This window comes from Pantherophis guttatus, chromosome 1, assembly GCF_059756535.1.
Source record: "Pantherophis guttatus breed Tessera chromosome 1, ASM5975653v1, whole genome shotgun sequence".
Lineage (NCBI taxonomy): Eukaryota > Metazoa > Chordata > Lepidosauria > Squamata > Colubridae > Pantherophis > Pantherophis guttatus.
This window is the reverse complement of record NC_142063.1, coordinates 140,259,342-140,274,610: the sequence shown is the minus strand read 5'-3', so window position 1 is coordinate 140,274,610 and position 15,269 is coordinate 140,259,342.

Below are 15,269 nucleotides of genomic sequence, written 5' to 3'. Positions count from 1 at the left end.
GCTAAATCCTGGAGGTATACTACTAGGACTGATATGCTCAGAGACACCTTGGGGGGAACAGCTATTCCACGCCTCCATCCACTTTTGTGTGGTGTTCTGATGATCGGCCATCAATTTACGCGTTGTCAAGATTGGTGGATTTCTTGACTTTAATCGGCATCTTAAGAGATCAGGAATGTATCCATGTATGGGTAGAGAGGAATTTAACAGGATCTTACTATACTCTTGAATGAGAGCTTCTTGTCATCGTAAGTGTGGGGGGAGTATGTGACTAAGAACTTACTTGCGTCCGTGACAATCCTTAAGTCACACGTGCCTCCTGGGTGGTGCTAAATGAGTAACAGACGGACTGGTAGCCAGACATCCGCGAGGATCTCCTGGCTTCACACACAACCCCACGGTCCTTTTAAGGACCTTTTAAGTTCCAAAAAACTAGCAGAAACAGCAGAAATAACAGAAATAACAAATACCAATGCTAAAATGACTCGGAATATTGGAAGTTCAATATGCATATGCCAACTTAACATCGAAGGCAGTAGTAGATCAAAATGTGAATGTGGCAAAAGAAGCAAAGATTGTACCAATAGTAATAGGTCCCTTGTGTGCAATCCCAAAACATTTGACTGATTGCGGAACCCATTACAATAATAAATTACTATAAATATTTTATATATAACAAATAGAGAGCCAGTTTGGTCTGGTGGCAAAGGTGCCAGATTAGAAAGTGGGAGATTGGGAGTTATAGTTCCGCTTTAGGCATGAAACTGGCTGGGTGACCTTGGGCCAGGCAGACTCTCTCAGCCCAACTCACCTCACAGGGCTGTTGTGGGGAAAATAAGAGGAGGAAGGTGTTTTGAATATTTCACTGTCTTGGGTTATCTGTAAAAATAATAGCGGTGGGATATTAACAAACAAATAAAAAAAACCATAGTAATAAAGAAGCATACAGGGAATATGTTTGCTAAGTAATTTATTCCATCCTTATGATGAATGGTAATTTCCAGTTGTTCTACAATTGATATGAAGCAGGTCCCCTGCGGGACCGTTCTTATCTTCTCAGAACTGTAACATCCTCAGAAAGTCTTCTTCTCTCATGATAGAAATGTGGGACAGCTTGGAAAGTTAGTTTACTGCACAGTCATTTTCCTTGAAGAATTTTTTTGCAGGTATAAATATAGGTGGTCCCACCTGTACCTCTTTTTTTTATTTGTCTTTGTGCATACATGTACTATTTTCTTCAGTGTTATAGAAGAGCAGTCTGCCACTGTTTAACTTCAATATAACTAGTCTTCTTCAGGACTCAACATCTGTAAGCAAGCTTATACTTTAGAATTTGCAGCTACTATTTCACAATCTCCTTGAATATGTATCCCTGCTGCAATACCCCTTCCTAAAAAGTGGAAATTTGTTTTGTTCTCCAGTATTTTGTTATTAGGGACAATCAGCCGAGCAGCAATAGTAGCAGCACACAAACCCTTAAAATATGTTTGAAATTGTTGTTCATTGTTATAAGCTCCCAATTTCAATTGCTTTTGTGTAGATAAGCATAGAAAAAGCCATTTCCTGCTTTTGGCAGAGGTGGAAGAAGGTGCTATATCAGTGTAATAGCACAGAATGATATGCTCCAGTAATATTTTGATGAATTACATGATTATAGTTAAAATGAACAATTTCATCATGCTTGAATTAATAGTCGTGGTATGCTTTGGCAAGGGCTCCTGCCTCATTCTCTAACTCATCACTTCAGAAGACAGTCTTTCTATAAACTGCCCCACCCTTGGAAAAAAGGAAGAACAATCTATAATTAAAAACAAAATTGGGGGATGACGAGTCAATTCTAAAAGAAAGAGAGAGAGAGAGAGAGAGAGAGAGCGAGGGGAAGAGAAGAGGAGGAAGAGGAGGAGAACAATACAATATTTTATTATCTTTCTTAATTACAAGTGCAAATGTTATTCTGTCTTCCAAGTCTCAGAAATAACAGAAACTAAAATTAAGACAGGTCCAGAATTTACATCAGTTTACAGATGAGGGTGCTCATGTTACTCAATATGCCTCTTACAAAGGAATCCCTGTGGATTTTACTCCACTAGTCATTGCTGACTATGGGGGGGGGAGAGAAGGGGGAGGTGTGGTGCCATTGAGCCACTGCTGTCTGAAGGTATTTCCATGTGGCCAGCATGATGTCATGGAGTGCTGTGACATTCCCATCAAAGTGGTACCTATTTATCTACTTGCATTTGCATGCTTTTGAACTGCTAGCTTGGCAGGAGTTGGGTGAGGACGGAGCTCACCCTGTTGTGTGGTTCTTGGGTCTTGAACCTGGGCTACTAGTCTTCCAGCCCACGAGCCTAGCATCTTAACCACTGAGCCACCACCCCATCCCATGCCTCTTTATAAGAAGCAGAAAAATCACTACTCCTCCAGATGTGGCTCATGTATACATTCCAGTAGCCTCAGTCTCAAAGGTTAGAGCATGCTCTGTTAAGTTAAACTATAAATCAGTTCAACTCAGAATTGACTTCTTAGGATGAGGAGAGGATGAAGCCTGTGCTGGATCAACTCTTAGGTCTATTTAGTAGGGTCGTATGCAGCTCCAAAGATGCTATTTGATTTGGATGTGATTTAATCAAATTATCCCTTTCACAGACTTTAAATTGAATTTGTGCATTGATTGGAGGCACTGAGTTAAATAAAATGCCTTTGAATCACTTCAGAATATTTTCATGGCCGTTTGGAGATTTGATAGACTTTTTCACTCTGTAGAAGGATGGTTCGCAACCTTTTCTATGCCCCACACCCTTGGAAAAATGTTTGATTAATGTTCACAACCCCAACAAAATTAATTGTGATTTGTGACTTGTCACTAAGGGACATAAACCACTCTTTTTTGAACCCCTTGAAATTCCATCTCACCCTGCAGGCATCCCAGGTTGGGAACCCATGTTGTAGAAGCTCAAATATTGTTCAGATTTTCTTTCGTAAGTAGACAAAGCTAGTTGGAAAAACTGAATGATGTGATAGGCTCTTTGATAATGGGATAGCCATCTGATATGCACGATCATCTCTGCAAACCATACCTGTCTTGAGTGTTTGGGAGTGTTGCTCTGTTTAATTCTGTCTGTTTAATTCAATAAAGTGAACAGGAACAGAGAAGACAAAATTCAGATTTATTTTGCTTCACTTTTTAAAATTATACTGTTTTTTAAAAAGCAAAAATGGTTGTCCCTTTGTTATATGTTTCTCTTTCCCCTGATCTCTGTTCTATTAAGTCTCCTCCAGATTAATATCCTTCCTTAGTTAGAATAGAATAGGATAACAGAGTTGGAAGGGACCTTGGAGGTCTTCTAGTCCAACCCCCTGTTTTGAAACTACACCACTTCAGACAAATGGTTATCCAACATCTTCTTAAAAATTTCCAGTGTTGGAACATTCACAACTTCTGCAGGCAAGTTGTTCCACTGATTAATTGTTCTGTCAGGAAATTTCTCCTTAGTTCTAAATTGCTTCTCTCCTTGATTAGTTTCCACCTATTGCTTCTTGTCCTGCTCTCAGGTGCTTTGGAGAATAGTTTGACTCCCTCTTTTTGTGGCAACCCCTGAGATATTGGAACACTGCTATCATGTCTCCCCCAGTCCTTCTTTTCATTAAACTAGACATACCCAGTTCCTGCAACCGTTCTTCATATGTTTTAGCCTCCAGTACCCTAATCATCTTTGTTGCTCTTCTCTGCAGTCTTTCTAGAGTCTTCACATCTTTTTTTACATCATGGCAACCAAAACTGAATGCAATATTCCAAGTGTGGTCTTGCCAAGGCATTATAAAGTGGTATTAACACTTCGCGTGATCTTGATTCTATCCCTCTGTTTATGCAGCCCAGAACTATGTTGGCTTTTTTGGCAGCTGCTGCTTCACACTGCTGGCTCATATCTAAATGGTTGTCTACTAGGACTCCAAGATCCCTCTCACAGTTACTACTATTGAGCAAGGTACCACATATACTGTACCTGTGCATTTTGTTTTTCTTGCCTAAATGTAGAACCTCACTAATAATTTTGTTAACTATTAGAATAAAGAGAGGGGTGGAATGTTTGTCAAAATGGCATATAAAGCATACTTGGGAGGGATAACTAATAATCTTGAAATAAAATTCAAACTGATTTGATAAGGTAGAGAATGAAAACAGCATGAAGTTTAACAGCATGAAAGAAAACAGCATTAAATTTAACAGAAACAGTGAATCAGAAACAGTAAAGGGTGAGGGTTACCTGACTTGGTAATGAGATTTCCAAAACTGATATTGAAATAATAATTTATCTCATTAAATATGAACCAACAGCGTGATGTAACAGCAAGAAGGTAGGTGGGAACTATGAACAGAGATTGAAGGAGCTAGGTATATTTAGTTGTGAAATTAACTGAGGAGGGGGTATAATAACATTCTTCGAACAACCGAAAGTATTAGAAGAAGATCTAGAAACAGAAGAAAGTCAAGCTCAGATGAGAAACTCATTTAGTTGTGGCTGTGAGTGGCAACCATAGAAAGTGATGGAAGCAGACAATTGCTTAATATTTTGCATGACAGCAAGAGAAATAATAATGCAAGAATTGGTATTATGAGTTCTATCCTCCATTCATAGTACAGAGACTACCCTACCAGTACATGTGAAAGTTTTCTATAACAGAACATAGATAAGTGAGCATTTTCAGTTTCACAGAGGTACCGATTTGTCTACGTTGTCATCAGCCTTAGCTTACAATCATAGCTACAGATGATAAAAGTAGAAAGTAGTGGAGAAGTAGCAAGGTAACGAAAAGAAGACATCAGAACCGTCCAATTTTTCCAGTGAACAGTAGACTTTGTCTACTGTTAAACTACTGTTAAACTAAATATTAACCACCCATGCCAATGTCTGTAAAATAAAATGTCTGTACTGTGATTTTGATAGTATGGAAAATGTATTAAAATGTAGTTATGGAGTTGAACTATCCTTAGGAAGTATTGTTCTGTGAATAACATTTTCCCCCTATATGTTTACTGGAGGGTAAGCATGTGGTCTGCTCATTGGGAGCCAGGAGACGGTTCATGAGCTGGCACTAATGTGAAGATAGAAAATAAGACCCTTAAGGTGTTTTTTTTTCTATAACATGGTTGACAGCTGCAAACAGGGCAGTGGAAATGCCTTGACTGCTGTTAACCTTCGTAAAGTTAAACTCCAGATAACAAATGGAAGCTCTGAAGCTCTGGATTTGTCCATCAAATCCTCGCTTACCCCCCCCTTTTCCTCTAATGGGAAGAAATTCTACTTGAAGTAATACTATTCACTCTGTTAGAGATAATGATTCTAACTGCTGAGGGCTATTGTGCACAATGTATTTTCACAATAGTCCAGGACATTTTGAACAGATGTTTCTCAAGTTATGATGCACTTGGTGATGGTGCTGTGTTCAACCCCATCAGTCTATCTTTTGTGCTACAAAGCTGAGTTCATGCCCCGAACCTGGGAGTAAAAGGAACCACATTGAGTAGAAGATTGGCTGCTTTGAATGCCTCATGTTTCCCCAGAGTCACTTTAACATGTTTTCCTCTAGTCTGTGATGTGGCACAAAAATTAGGCTGATGTCATTTGTCCTGTCTCAACACCAGGCTGTAATCTGTCTGAAAAAGAAAACCAGCAGGTGTTGCAGGCCTCACAGTTTTAATGAAGGGCAAATTAAGGAAAGTGGTTTGGTGGATTTCCTGCTGGCAGAGATGAACATAGATCAAACTCTTTAATGTGAGTTGGGGAAGGATAGAGGTGCATTTTGACAGATGCCCAGACCAATGGGTTTAGCTTTTGGTCAAATCCTGATCTTTGTGTGTGTGTGTGTGTGTGTGTGTGTGTGTGTGTGTGTGTTTGTGTGTGTGGAGGGCAGGGCCGGATTTAGATGAAAAGAGGCCCTAGGCTATTCCACTTATGAGGCCCTTTCACCTATCGTGAAAGTGTAATTTTAATTTTGCTAACAATTTGAATGTAGGCCCCTCTTGATCTTGAGGCCCTAGGCTGAAGCCTAGTTAGCCTATAGGAAAATCCGGCCCTGGTGGAGGGTGAGCAGTTTAGGCAACTTTCTTTTCCTGCTTTAGAGGACAGGGCCTCTCTTCCCCAAGATTGCCTTCAGCCCATAGTCCCTGGGAGTTGCTTTACTGGGTAGCTCCCAGATAACGGAATGTAGAATGTAGGTGAGTACTTCACTTCCCCCATTTGTCCTTCAGTCCATTCTTCTCTTGTTACTTCTCCAAAGCAGAGAGAAATGGCAAGAGGAACAGGGAAAAAGGAAAACATGGAAGAAGAACTGGGGGTGGGGTGGGGGAGAAGCTAATCCACTCTTTCTCCTGCCAGTTTGGGAAGAAATATAATTACAAATGGAGTGATGAAGTTTGAAGCAGGAAGGCATTCTCCCATTTCTTCCTTCTTCAGTTAGCATTCCTCCAGTCAGCTGGGGCAGGGTTATTAGGTTATATGTAGTGGCCTTTCTCCAGGCTGCTATGTCCATGTAGATAAAGGGCCCACATAATGCCTAGTTAACACTTTGCAAAATGCTATAGCCAGTGTCTGGCACCTGATTTCGCTTGCTGCTCAAGCCAAAATGGCTCAAACAACTGGCAGGAAATGGGTGTGTCTACACAGCTGAAAGCAGTTAGTGGATGCTAGGTACATCCAGTGGTGAAATCTAAATGTCTTTACTACCGGTTCTGTGGGTGTGGCTTGGTGGGCATGGTGTGGCTTGGTAGGGGGGCAGGGGAAGGATACTGAAAAATCCCCATTCCCTCCCCACTCCTGGGGAAAGGAATGTTGCAAAATCTCCATTCCCACCCTACTCTGGGGCTATCCAGAGGTGGTATTTGCCGGTTCTCTGAACTGCTTAAACTTTCCGCTACCGGTTCTCTGAACTGCTCAAACTTTCTGCTACCGGTTCTCCAGAACCTGCTGGATTTCACCCCTGGGTATATCCAAGCCCTGTTGCATCATCACCATGATCACTACTAAAGCCCCAGAAATTGTATGTGTGTCAGCAGACGATAGAAAAATCACTTTGGCATCAAATCAGGTAAATATGTAATTAGATAGTCACAATTATGGTCCAGGGGCAAGTTGAAGATTGTTTTCATGTCCTCATGATACGATGAAGATTGTATCATGAGGACACAAGAAGACTTGCACAGAACCTTTGAACCAAGTTGTAGATGACCTCTACATATTTCATTGCCATCATGTTGCCAATTATCAGGCAATATATGAAAATGGTAATAAAGGTTGCTATTGGTTGCTGCAACTCACAAATGTAAAAAAAAATCATTCTGCAGCAAAGCATCCACTAATAAGACTGTGGATGTACGGACACATTTGGAAATGAAATCATGCATGTCCCTCTCTTGACTATGGGCTAATTTTTGCCCTTGCTCTTTAATTCTTGAGCAATGACAATTGCTCCATTCATTTTAAATTCAGAGGCACGCATATTATACAAAATAAACTATTACTGGTTCCATGAGTTTCACTATTATGATCCTTACAGTAAAGATATTCATTGCATTATGTGCAATCAGAACATTTAATTTAAGTAGAGAATGTGGGGAAGGTATGATAGGTTATAATGATTACTTAATATTCAGGCTTATTAGTTTAGTAGAGCGGCTAAATTGGGATTATGTAAATTGACCCCCACTTTAGCGTATATTACATATTTTGTCCCATAGTTCTTCTTCAGGAGTGGTCTTCTTTTTGTACATGTCGCCATCTTCACTTGAATAAAAAATCCTGGCAGTCAAGATTGGTTACACAGACAAAGAAAACAGGGGAAAAAAACCTCTTTATGTTCTTTCTTTCTTTTTTCTTTACTTTTGTTTGTGGTTTGTTTTGAGTACTGTATTTTTCGGAGTATAAGACGCACCTCCCCCCCTCAAAAGAGGCTGAAAATTTGGGTGCGTCTTATATTCCGAATGTAGCTTTTTTGAAGCATTTTTCCAGCCCTAATGAGGCGCTAGCGAGGTGCTAGCGAATGAAGTGATCATCCCAGCTTTGCCTGCTCCCTCGACTCCGCTGTGCTTTAACGAGGCGCTAGCAAGTGAAGCGATCTCCATGCTTTTCTCCGACTCTCAGCTGTTCTTTAGAAGTTTTTTTCAGCCCTAACTAGGCGCTAGCCAAGTGAAGCAATCTCCCCCTGTGCTTTGCCTGCTTTTCTCATTGCTGCTTCCTCTCAGCTGTGCCTTAGAAGCTGTTTTTATCCCTAAGCAGGGGATAAAAAACCAGCAAACTAATGTGCTGAAGCTGACCAGACTAAGGTCGCTAGCCAGATGAATACCTGGTAGGCAGATTTTTTTTTCCTATTTTCCTCTCCAAAAACTAAGCTGCGTCTTATACTCTGGTGCGTCTTATACTCCAAAAAATATGGTATTTTTTGAAATTAGTTTTTTCTGCCTTTTTTCATTTTTTTGTGTACTTTAAACTTAATTAAAAAGAAAAAGAAGTTTGTACCTCAAGTGATCTCTTGTTTGAAAACAATATATCTGATGTACTACAATGGAGCAAACAACTTATGTCTTTAAGTAAACTGCTAAAGTAACTCCTAGAAAGGTTTAGTAATAGAACTTGGGTTGATGTTGATAAAAAGTTGATAAAAGGGCAAGAAAAATATGATTTTTAAAAAAATCTGTTGATAAGTTACGATAAAGGGGCAAGACAAATAAGACTTCACCAAATTGTTTTACAGACTAGATTCTAGAAGATAGCTGTCATTTGTGACTTAGAATTTTTGACAGTTGTGGTATGTTTTTGATTAAATGCAGCCATGCAGATAGAAAGATAAGGAGGTCAGTGGTTTTAGTCTGAGCTTAAGAAAATTCATGTCTAAATAAAAATTCCAAGAGATGTTTTAAATGCTGCCAGTGTTTATGGTCAAAGATTGTCATAATATTAGAAGAGAGTGGGGTTTTTTTTTTGGATGTGAGTGGAATCTGGCTGCAATATCTGTCACCACATTGATCACCAAGGTTGATTTCGCTGATCTGGCTGGCTAGGTGGGTGTCCCCTTCCTCTCTCACTGCTCCATCGCTTCTGAAGCTGCATGCTTGGGGGAAGAGGATGACCATCCCAGATAGAAGTGTACTGATCTTCAATAGCAATAGCAATAGCAATAGCAATAGCAATAGCAATAGCAATAGCAATAGCAATAGCAATAGCAATAGCAATAGCAATAGCACTTAGACTTATATACCGCTTCACAGTGCTTTACAGCCCTCTCTAAGCAGTTTACAGAGTCAGCATATTGCCCCCAACAATCTGGGTCCTCATTTTACCCACCTCAGAAGGATGGAAGGCTGAGTCAACCTTGAACCTGCTGAGACTCGAACTGTCAAATTGCAGGCAGCCCTCAATAAGCAGAAGTAGCCTGCACTACTGCATTCTAACCACTGTTCCACCACGGTTCATGATATACTCAATAAAGAACAATCAAGAGTATATAATACCTGTGCTCCCTTGCTAGAACTTCTGAGTTTCTTTAAAAAATATACTGAGAAAAGTATAAATTCCAACCAATTTTCAGACAAAACTTAGAGAAGGCTTGAGAAAATCATCAACATGATGATGATAACTATGTGCAAATAACTGCTTTAAGTATCATCATCAGCTTTCATCTGGTATTTTATCTTATCTCCACCCGAAGTAGCCACACCGTTGATATCCTGCTATGGAAATCTGGCCCTAGATATATTTACAGAATGAAATGGATTCATTACTTTTTCGATCCTGACTGGCTCATGGTTGATCCATCATTCCATCCTTCCGAGGTCAGAAAAATGAGGGGCCACATTGTGGAGGGCAATATGTTTACTCTGTAAACCGCTTAGAGAGGGCTGTAAAGCATTGTAAAGCTACCACTTATAAGTCTAAGTGCTATTGCTATTACTATCTTTGCCTTCTGATAAATTAAGCACAATCCCTGGAATAAAGACAATGTTATTTTTGAATGCACCAATGCTGATCTCTGTCACAATGAGTTTCTTGTGGAGTTCTTCCATGATCATCTTTGCAAGCCACGTTCCACTGCAAAACCTTGGAAGGTTCAAGTTCCTCATTAAAATGATGGGAGATCCTATCTTCAATTCTAGTTTATGTGGCAGTATTTCAACAGAATCAAGATATGCTATTGGAAAATGAGTAGCGTTAGCTCCTTGACATACAGCACGGAAGAAATTGTATTCTTTTATCATACCAGAGAATAGTCTAATGGATGCAAAATTCATACATCTCATCATTTCATTGTGAAAAAACAAGGTAGAGTTCTTTTGAGAACAGTTCTGCAGGATGGTCAAATGTTCAGCTGTTGAAATCTATACACAGTATTCTTCCAAAATTTGGAAATTACCCAGAGAGTGCTATAAAACACTATGGAGCAATATATAAGTCTATGTGCTATTGCTATTCTCTCTAGTGGCTTCTTCTACCAAAAAAATCAAAATGAGAGCATCCTCAAGAGAGATCTGTCCAGATGTTATAACTTCTGTGACATGTCAAAATGGGCAATGTTGAATTTTTTTTGATGCATAGCTTTCATATTTTGGAAATTTAAACACATTTGCATGCTACTGGGGTAATCATGTGCATTTCTCCTGTTGCATATATTTGAATATTCACTGAAATTATTCCCTAATAATTTATTTTAATCAAATGCATTCTATATCCATTTTCCTTTAAACATGCTCATCTTGGTATGCACCTTCATCTACTACTCCATTTTTATTTTTATTTTTGTTATGTGTAACATTACAGAATTTTGGTATGTGTATGCAAGTAGATCAGAATTCTCCAATTGGTTCAGGAAGTGTGAAATTGGTAAAGTCAGATAAAATTTAGATGGAATGTATTCTTCATCCATCCTTGGATGATTATCAAGTCTAATATTTTCTATTGGCCCAAACAGCTGTGATTTCCCAGGATCTCAGGAAGATACCTTTCATTTCCTATGAAAACCATTTGGCCTACCTTTGTAATACTGTTCGTTCTCTGACAAACACAGTTTTCTTATTGCTATTTTATGAGCCACTAAGAGTTAGCTAATTTAGCAAAGTCTCATCCAAGACTTTAGCAAAAACTTGGGTGAATATCATAATATGTATAATTAACATAAAAGGTTTTGAAAATAAGTAAAACCAGGTCTAGGTACCTGATTACATTTTTATGTTAATTATACATAATATTATGATATTCGCCCAAGACTGCACTCAATATGCCTCTTAGGTTACTTACTTGTATTTTGTATTTTCTAATCAGACATTAGCCAGAAATTGGTTAAGCCCTTATGCATGGAAGGCTTACTTAATAACAACCCCACATGCTCAAAAACCTGCTTTTTATGTTAAATGCTCATTCTAGGGATATACGACGTAGAAAAAACTGAATTCATTTTTGTTGGGAAATTACTTCACCATTATCTAGAAGACTTCTTAGGACAGGGGTCAGCAATCATAAACACTCAAAGAGCCATTTGGACCCATTTCCCACAGAAAAGAAAACACTGGGAGCCACAAAATCCTTCCTGTGCTGACTATTTCCTGAGAGACCACAAAACTAGCATATATAGTTGAATTAAACGTTCTGTTTTCTTCAGAAACTTTTCTTTTCTTGGATATATCCGTGGTTGGCCTACCAGAGGTCAAAAAGCTCAATAAATTGCATGCCGGCAGGTGTCGCACATTGGCGGTTGTGATGCGTATTTTGAGCGACAGGGAGCCACAGCGGAGGGATGAAAGAGCCACATGTGTTTCCAGAGCTGCAGGTTGCTGACCCCTGTCTAAAGAGAAGGAATAAGAATAGGAAATGCATGTTGACAAAACCTTCAATTTCCTCATGAAATCAATTGGACCTCTATGCATTTGTACAATTAACTCAACTGTCTACAGGAAGAAAGTCTATACATAAAAAGTATGTATGTAAAGGTCCTCTTTCTGCAGACCACAAGAATAGTGTGTGTGTGTGTGTGTGTGTGTGTGTGTGTGTGTGTGTGTGTGTTTGTAGGGCCAAGTAGATTATGGGGCCATTCATGTTTTATGGGACATATATTTAATGCATGGTAAAAAAAAAATATAGATCATATAAGTAATAATGCTTAAAAGAACTTCTGTATTTTAAAAGATAATTTTCTCCTTCTTAAGTATAGGGTATCTTGTTAATACCCTGGCTGACTTTTTTTTCTGGCTTTGAAGGGATGATATTTTGAAAATGATACCAACAAAATGATTGACTTCCCTTACTATATATTTATGAAATGGTGTATAATACAGTCAATTGGAGTAAATTAAATATGATTCCCATTAGATCAGTACAATTTTATTTATGTACCCTGTATGGCTACAAAGCCACTTATCATTAGGATGCATTTATGAGTAGGTTTTTCCATTTAGGTTTTAAATGTTTTATTGGTTCCAGTATTGTTCCAGGGTAGATTTCAAGTCCAAAGCTACAATATATTATCCAGGATAGTGATACTGAAATGGACTTTTGGAAAGAATCTCCTACTGAAAAAATTCATGCAAATTTTCCTTTATCTGCCTACTTCCTCTCCTTCCTTCCTTCCTTCCTTCCTTCCTTCCTTCCTTCCTTCCTTCCTTCCTTCCTTCCTTCCTCCCTCCCTCCCTCCCTCCCTCCCTCCCTCCTTTCCTTTCTTTCTTTTGATTCATAAAATATTCTTTCAGATACTTGGTTGACTATATAGGATCATAAGTTGTTAGACTTAGATAGTTATCTTCTACTCTGTGTAAATGTGACAAAATCATATTTGGAAAGTTGCATTCGGTCATAATTCAGAAATGTTTTTCATTGTTTTTCTGTCATGAAGTAGTCTTAAGAGAGCAATGTATGTTATTATTTTCTAGAATATCTGGTGCCTGTTTGAATCACACACTATTTATAAACTTGTCTAGTGTTTTCTCAGAAGAACAGGAATATTGTACTAAATTCTGAAAAAGGAATGAAAGAAAGAGAGGCACTGCTGTTGTCATTGTTAAAAATATTCCCTGATTTCTATTGTCCCGGTTAAAAGCTGTACCATTATTTTTAACATTGTAGGTTTGCTGTTCCTTATTTGCTGAAGGAAGAATCCAGCTTTTAATGGTTTTCTTAAGGTCTTGCTAAACTCTGAAATAGCAAAATGAATGTGTTGCCCTTTTAAAGTTTTGTTTTAATACGTTAAATTTTACTTGTAATGCTGGTGGTTATAAAGAAGATTAAAGCAAGATGGTCTGCCTTTCCCCTGTTGGTTTGGTAGCCACCAAGAAGCCATCAGATCTCATCATTGCTTTGAATCCAATGCAAAGATTTCTCCCATTCACTCCATACCTTGAATATCCTTGGCTAAATACATTACATATTTGAGTTTTCTAACTTTTGTCCCACTTACATGGAGGTAGCTGTAGAACAGGGGTGAGCAACTATGGCCTCTTATAACCTGTGGACTTCAACTCCCAGAATTACTGAGCCAGAACAAAACCATTCAGGAATTCTGGGAGTTGAAGTCCACAAATTAAAAAGGGCCTATATTTGTCCACCCCTACTGTAGAATTATGCAGTCTATAGACGGCCAGGGAGTGAGGGAACATTATAGTCAACGACTATAAGTAGTCGTTGACTTATGACTATAATTTAGCCCCAAATTTTTGTTGTTAGGTAAGTTTTGCCCCATTTTATGACCGATCTTGCCACAGTTGTTAAGTGAATCACTGCAGTTGATAAGTTAGTAATTTGGTTGTTGAGTGAATCAGGCTTCCCCATTGACTTTGCTTGTCAGAAGGTCACAAAAGGGGATCACTTGGGACACAGGAACAGTCATAAGTAAGAACCAGTTGCCAAGCGTCTGAATTTTGATCTCATGATGATAGGGAACGCTTCAAAAGTTGTAAACCATGAAAAACACTCATAAGTCACTTTTTTTCAGTGCCGTTGTAACTTTGAATGGTCACTAAATGCACTATTATAAGTCGAGGACTACCTGTATATAGGAAAGTGTATTTTCTTTTTTAAAGAAAAATGTATAAATGATCAGATACTGTGTTTCCCTGAAAATGAGACCCTGGATTATATTTTTTTTGAACCCTGAAATAAGTGCTTGGCCTTATTGCCATGTGCTCAAAAGCCTGATTGGGCTTATTATCAGGGGATGTCTTACTTTGGGGGAAACAGGGTATTTCTGCTAGTAAAATACCCAAAGCTTTTCTTCTTTTTTAGAATTCCTTTGAATGGTTCTGAAGCGCAAGATATTCTGATACTCTTGCTCAAACCACCCAAGTTTTGACTTTCACCCATCACTAATAATTAACATGCAAATGCTGCAAGTGCTGCTAATTAGATCTTTAAAGTGTATCATTGTTCAAATAAATGTGAATTCTGTGGGACATTAAAACTACTTTCAGACAAGAATGCATGCTGTTTAAAATCAAATGGGGTGTCTGTGTGGGTTGGGGGTGGGGGTCAGGATAAACATCAAGGCTAACTCCTGATACGTTCAACTAGTTTCAGATCCATTACTCCCTGCTTTGTACCAAGTTGGGTAAAGTGTCAAGATGCATTCTGGGGAGAGACTTTTGCAAACAAGAAAGGGTGTGTAAAATTGTTTTATTCGCCTCTTCCCTCTCTCCCTGTGGTTTATACACGCTCCCATTTTACTTGCCAACCTTTGATAATAGAATTATTTTATGCCTTTTGCATGATCGTCTGGTCATGGCTGAGTGCACAAAGCCACTGGCAAGAAAAATAAGATGGCTGTGGAAAAAAAAAAAAAACTTGCAAACCACCACAACAAAAATTGAGAAAGAGGGGGAATATATATATGTGTGTGTGTGTATATATATATATATATATATATATATATATATATATATATATACACACACACACACACACACACACACACACACATACACGTATATGTATATGTGTGTGTGTGTGTGTGTGTATAGATAGATAGATAGATAGATAGATAGATAGATAGATAGATAGATAGATAGATAGATAGGTCTTTGGTTATTCAGGTTTTCTCCCGCATAAAATTGGAAGTGTTTTGGCGACGTTTCAACAAAGTCTCATTCGTCATCTTCAGGCTGGTGTTTTCAGCTTCTTGCACGAAGCCGAAAACACCAGCCTGAAGATGACGAATGAGACTTCGTCGAAACGTCGCCAAGACACTTCCAATTTTACGTGGGAGAAAACCCGAATAACCAAAGACCTACATAGGAGCAT